Source organism: Palaemon carinicauda, chromosome 42 (genome assembly GCF_036898095.1).
Source record: "Palaemon carinicauda isolate YSFRI2023 chromosome 42, ASM3689809v2, whole genome shotgun sequence".
In the NCBI taxonomy this organism is placed as follows: Eukaryota; Metazoa; Arthropoda; class Malacostraca; order Decapoda; family Palaemonidae; genus Palaemon; species Palaemon carinicauda.
The window spans coordinates 8920140-8927186 of NC_090766.1; the positions used below are offsets into that span (position 1 = coordinate 8920140).

Below are 7047 nucleotides of genomic sequence, written 5' to 3' on the forward strand. Positions count from 1 at the left end.
ATCTGGGAAATGTATCTATCGAAGCATCGTCTATTGTCGTCGACAAGCAATTTCCCGCTATTGAGAAATTACTACTGCCCGAACAGTTGCCGGAGAAGCCGGTGAAGAAGGTCGCCTCGAAACCCAAGAACAACAATGCTAGTGGCGTTAAGGTGGTTAAACGCTTGAATGTAACCAAGTCAACCCCGAGTCAGAGTTCTGTCAGAAGCGCTGCTGTGAACCAGCTGCTAGAGGAACGCAACCGGCTGATTCGGGAGAACAGCAGCATCGCTAAGAAACTGGTGATGTTTGAGAAGATGCTACGGATGAAGAAGGTCCTGGGTTCCCGCTCGTAGAGACCTTGAGGATGGAGAGGGGATTAAATATTAAATAAAAGTTCTCTACACACTGAAATATACATCTTGTTTCTTATCAGGCTTCCTTGCTTGCTGTAGATTGCCCGGGGCTTCTCTCTGGACAGGGGCTTTTTGACGTTATGCCTGGCACCTAGCTTATCCGGCATTGTAGGCCTAGACTAGGGGTTCTTAACCTTTTGAGAATTCCAGATCCCAATGGATTGCCCAATATGGTCCAATACATCCTTCACCAATCCTATTATTTGAAAAACAATCCTATTATTTGCCAGTATGTCTTCCGGATGTCTTTCGGATAGGTCAATAACTTCAATTTACTGTACTTTACATATGGATACTAGGAATAGACCATAAAATATCATAAGCATTAATACCTTTATCATAATTGTTTACTGGCAGCAAAATAGAAAAAGTGACAAATATACAAACAGCTACAACTCTTCTACAATATAACTTTGATTCGCTTGTTTCAGAGTATGAATCAGCGAGACTTCTTACAGTTCAGTTTTATTACACAAAAGGAGAGAGAAAACATAAATGCACAACGTTTTCAGCATCTTGACTACATAAAACAGACGTCTAATCTAAGATATTTGCCGTTGTCTTTGTGCAATCAAAACATGGAATCGTAATACTGTACAGTTACTGACGAAGCTCCTTGCATCTCGTCTGACACGCATCAAGTCGATTTCACCATTTTAATTCAAGATTTAATGCAAAGAATCCCGTTTCACGGAGATATGTAGTTGTTTCTCCAATGTGATTTCAGATTTAATGCAAAGAATCCTGTTTCAAAGAGATATGTAGTTGTTTCTCCAATGTGATTTCAGATTTAATGCAAAGAATCCTGTTTCAAAGAGATATGTAGTTGTTTCTCCAATGTGATTTCAGATTTAATGCAAAGAATCCTGTTTCAAAGAGATATGTAGTTGTTTCTCAATTTGATTTCAGATTAAATGCAAAGAATCCTGTTTCAAAGAGATATGTAGTAGTTTCTCCAATGTGATTTCAGATTTAATGCAAAGAATCCTGTTTCAAAGAGATATGTAGTTATTTCTCCAATGTGATTTCAGATTTAATGCAAAGAATCCTGTTTCAAAGAGATATGTAGTTATTTCTCCAATGTGATTTCAGATTTAATGCAAAGAATCCTGTTTCAAAGAGATATGTAGTTGTTTCTCCAATGTGATTTCAGATTTAATGCAAAGAATCCTGTTTCAAAGAGATATGTAGTTGTTTCTCAATTTGATTTCAGATTTAATGCAAAGAATCCTGTTTCAAAGAGATATGTAGTAGTTTCTCCAATGTGATTTCAGATTTAATGCAAAGAATCCTGTTTCAAAGAGATATGTAGTTATTTCTCCAATGTGATTTCAGATTTAATGCAAAGAATCCTGTTTCAAAGAGATATGTAGTTGTTTCTCCAATGTGATTTCAGATTTAATGCAAAGAATCCTGTTTCAAAGAGATATGTAGTTGTTTCTCAATTTGATTTCAGATTAAATGCAAAGAATCCTGTTTCAAAGAGATATGTAGTTATTTCTCCAATGTGATTTCAGATTTAATGCAAAGAATCCTGTTTCAAAGAGATATGTAGTTGTTTCTCAATTTGATTTCAGATTTAATGCAAAGAATCCTGTTTCAAAGAGATATGTAGTAGTTTCTCCAATGTGATTTCAGATTTAATGCAAAGAATCCTGTTTCAAAGAGAGATGTAGTTATTTCTCCAATGTGATTTCAGATTTAATGCAAAGAATCCTGTTTCAAAGAGATATGTCGTTGTTTCTCCAATGTGATTTCAGATTTAATGCAAAGAATCCTGTTTCACAGAGATATGTAGTTGTTTCTCCAATGTGATTTCAGATTTAATACAAAGAATCCTGTTTCAAAGAGATATGTAGTTGTTTCTCAATTTGATTTCAGATTTAATGCAAAGAATCCTGTTTCAAAGAGATATGTAGTTGTTTCTCCAATGTTATTTCAGATTTAATGCAAAGAATCCTGTTTCAAAGAGATATGTAGTTGTTTCTCCAATGTTATTTCAGATTTAATGCAAAGAATCCTGTTTCAAAGAGATATGTGGTTGTGAAGAAAAACTCCTAATGTAACATTTTTCCAAGCCATGAATTATCACCTTAAATCAGTGGTTCCCAAACTGGGGGGCGCGCCCCACTAGGGGGGGCGTGAGGACGATACAAAGGGGGCGTGAAGTCATCTGCTCAAAATTACTTGTTTAATAGAATAATAAAATCATTAAAAGAACAGCAGCATCCATCTCAAAAAATTTGACCAGAAATTGTGCCTTAGTTTCATAAGTATTTCCAAAAATTATATGCCATGTTTTCAAATTATCTATTCTTAAAATTGCAACTCAATTTTGCCAATTTGCTAATGTTCAAACTTTTTTTCGCTCACTTTGAACTATATGTTTCGTTTTTAGTTACTGGAATGTACTATTATTTGTTTGAGTGGGTTTCATTATTAAAATGTAATACAAACAGAAATCTGTTTTCCTGTACAATGCTAAGAAATGAATATAAGAATCATTTCATATAAAAAAAAGAGAGGAGTGGGGGCGCACGGGTCTACTGGAAGCAAAAAGGGGGCGTCTGGTAAGATAGTTTGGGAACCACTGCATTAAATATTTAAATACCAGTACCATGGGATCGAGTATACCCCCGATTAAGAACTCCCATCCCGGCCTAGACGATGGAGAGTGGATTAGATATTAAAGAAAAGTACTGAACATAATGATTATTTTTCTTGTTTTCTATCAAATATTATAATGGAAGATTTTACGTTACCATCACAACCATCGCACGGTTATAATATGGCGCTCATTTGGTAAATATAGTTAGTAATTACTACAAAATGGATCATCTGTATAAGGGTTATGGGAGACGCACGCACACACACACACACATATATATATATATACATATATATATATATATATATATATATATATATATATATATATATATATAATATATATACATATATATATATACAGTATATATATATATATATATATATATATATATATATATATATAAATATATATATATATATATATATATATATATATATATATATATAGAAATAAGTGAAAATATTAATGTTATTAAGCCATGAATTATGAAACTAGAGTAATAATTCTTCATAATAAAAAAATGTACACATATGCAGAATAACTGAGTGACAGCACCTAGAACAGTTATCCCAAACGAGGTAAAAATACAGATATATACAGAGATAAGTAGATATTTCACCCATATATAGTTAAAACAGCTTCAGCACCAAAAATTATTATCCCTAACGTGGTAAGAAGACAAATATATACAGAGATAAGTAGATATTTCACCCATATATAGTTAAAACAGCTTCCAGGAATAAATTTTTGCTCTTACATAGAACATTAATAGTCATTTTGCAGATTCTCGTAGAGACATCGATATCTAATGACATTATAAATATTCCTATAAGCCATATATTATACTGTGGCTGGGTTGTTTAGTATATGGAACTCAGTTCCTTGGGCCCGGGTTCGATTCCCCGGCCGACCAGAAGCTATTATCTTTGAGTTGATTGCCCCTTGGGTCTCTGATCCCGAGGTATAGAGAGAATCCAGATATTAAGAGGAGTATACAGTAGTATATGGCTTGCATGAATATGAAAAACACATGTACTATATATATATATATATATATATATATATATATATATATATATATATATATATATAGCTATATCAATTATGTCTAAAAACAATGTATTTCATTTATTTATTTCCTAACTTGGATAAGTAGAGTTAAATATTTCTGCATGGGTTTAAAGGCCACTCCTGAATGGCAGAGGCAAGGGGCAGTGGCAACAGCACTCAAGCCCCCTCTCCACCAATGCTAGGACCAAGGAGAGCCAGGCAATGGTTGCTGATATCTCAGCAGGTAGAACTATAGGCTCCCCCAAACCCACTATCCTTAGCCCACAAGGATGGTGAGGTAGCAGAAACTGCAAGAAACAATCGAGTTTGAGCGGGACTCGAACTCTAGGCCGGTAAATCGCCTGGATGTTATAGCTTGAGGGCAAGTGTCATCTCACGTTGAGTATCCAAGTATCGAAGACTATAGTCCATTTCTTTTAGCGAGGCAGATTTGCACCGACTCGCAACGGTGCCCTTTTAGCTCGGAAAAGTTTCCTGATCGCTGATTGGTTAGAATTATCTTGCCCAACCAATCAGTGATTAGGAAACTTTTCCGAGCTAAAAGGGCACCGCTGCAAGTCGGTGCAAATATGCCTCGCTAAAAGAAATTGACTGTAGTGTACCCGAGCCGTCAAAAATTACCTCTAAATATTTAAAAAGATATGCACACATATTCAACCGTCCCATCTTTCCTACCAACCTGCTGGTTCCGCAATTTATGGAAGAGAGTGCTTTACGAGTGTACCTGTCTGGGGTATCCACTCTCGGCAAGATATTACTACGTCCTCTACCCCTGAGCGTGACAGGAAAGAAATATATTTCAATATATACCCAGACACTTCGTCTTTATTTTATAAGGGTAATGTTTTATTTTTTTAGTTTTGTTGTCTAGATAAAGAATTTAAATGGTGTAAGTTCAAAATTAATTTTGAGTTTCAACGCCTGAATGACTATGAGAACATTTGAAAAAAAATATTTAACCCTTTTACCCCCAAAGGACGTACTGGTACGTTTCACAAAACACATCCCTTTACCCCCAAAGGACGTACTGGTACGTTTCACAAAACACATCCCTTTACCCCCCATGGACATACCGGTACGTCCTTGCAAAAAAATGCCATAAAATTTTTTTTTTCATATTTTTGATAATTTTTTGAGAAACTTCAGGCATTTTCCAAGAGAATGAGACCAACCTGACCTCTCTATGACAAAAATTAAGACTTTTAAAGCAATTTAAAACATATATACTGTACTGCAAAATATGCTTGAAAAAAAATAACCCCTGGTGGTAAAAGAGTTAATTAACTTATTTTTTGAGAAAGATAAGCATTTTCGAGGCCTTAGATTCTCTGGGATAATGTACAGATACTAAAATAATGGGATCAGAATAATTAGAATCTGATTTAGAGTTAGAAAACTAGGATGTCGGCCAAAATGGCTGGCAGGAACGAAAAATATTCTAAAAAATATATAAATAAACATTTTTGAAATAAGCAGTTTAAAGGTTGCTCATGAATGGCAGAGGCAAGGGACAGTAACATTGCCCTATCGAGCAGGACAATGCCCTGGAATATGGTCTATCAAACCAATTTCCTTTTAACTGTCTGGTCATGGAGAAATCGGGAGTAAGAATAACCCATATAAATAACTACAGTACCAATTTTGACCAAAATTGGTAGTCATGTTGGGTATGACCCAAGGATGAACCTGTAACATTTTGGATACAGTATAACAAAGTACAAGCATGCAGTAGCACTGTACCTTGAAAATAATCGCAATGTTAAGGAAATGGCAAATAGTTTTTTTTTTTTTTGTGAACATTACCAATTGGCCTGGTTTCAGTAGTCCCATGAATGTGAACATCTCTACCAGGCTGAAAGTGTACGACAATCAGTCGACAAGTCTAAATCAAGAATGTACCTCATTGATATCCTTTGGCACTGAGAATTCTTGGATCACCTGTACAGTACTGTAAGTACTTTTTGCATGGGTGAACATTGGCCAAAGTAATTTCAAAGCCAGTGAATTCAACTACATCCTCTCCAAAGAAAAACTTGTTAGGGTTCAAGGTGATGCCATGTCACCCATAAACATCAAGCAGCTGAACAGCTTGAAAGAAATTGTCCTCCAGTGAATCTGACCACAGAAAAACATCATTCATATACAGTATATGGTTTTGTCTGGTTTGTAAGACACGATCTCATTGTATGGTCTCGTATAGCCATCTCTCGATGCAATGTAGCCATGAGGGGTTGTCTTGCACCATAAATGGGCACACTATAATAGCCATTCCATGCACCAAGAACTGTCATCTTCCCATGAGGCACTGATGTAGCCTAGTGAAATGGAGATGGAATACGATGTTTCCTTGGTGGGGTGTGCGTTAAGGGACTGGACTGAAAAATGTTATTTTCCTTAGTAAAATAAATTTTTGAATACTGTATACAGTACTTACCCGATGATCATGTAGCTGTCAACTCTGTTGCCCGACAGAAATCTAAGGTCGAGATACGCCAGCGATCGCTATGCAGGTGGGGGTGTACACAAAAGCGCCATCTGTCGAGTAGGTACTCAGGTACTTCTTGTCAACAAGAACTCAATTTTCTCCTCGGTCCACTGGTTCTCTATGGGGAGGAAGGGAGGGTCCTTAAATTCATGATCATCGGGTAAGTATATTCAAAAATTTATTTTACTAAGGAAAATAACATTTTTCAATATTAATCTTACCCGATGATCATGTAGCTGATTCACACCCAGGGGGGTGGGTGGAGACCAGCATACATGTTAACATTAGAAGCTAAGTATCCCGTATTTTATTTTAGCAGTTATTCAAAATAACAAACATAAAATAAATAAGTACCTGGTAAGGAAGTCGACTTGAACCATTACTCTGCCTTTTTAAGTACGTCTTCCTTACTGAGCCTAGCGATCCTCTTAGGATGCTGAGCGACTCCTAGGTGCTGAAGTATGAAGGGCTGCAACCCATACTAA

General features: G+C 35.9%; 1 long non-coding RNA gene across 1 annotated transcript in view; it reads left to right on the forward strand.

The window, feature by feature from the left end:
• Positions 1-621, forward strand: part of LOC137633348 (uncharacterized) — a 5448-nt gene extending 4827 nt beyond the window's left edge. Inside the window, exon 2 of the long non-coding RNA XR_011042176.1 lies at positions 1-621. This exon is cut by the window's left edge and continues 237 nt beyond it. This is a non-coding gene — a long non-coding RNA (uncharacterized lncRNA).
• Positions 622-7047: the final 6426 nt, after the last annotated feature.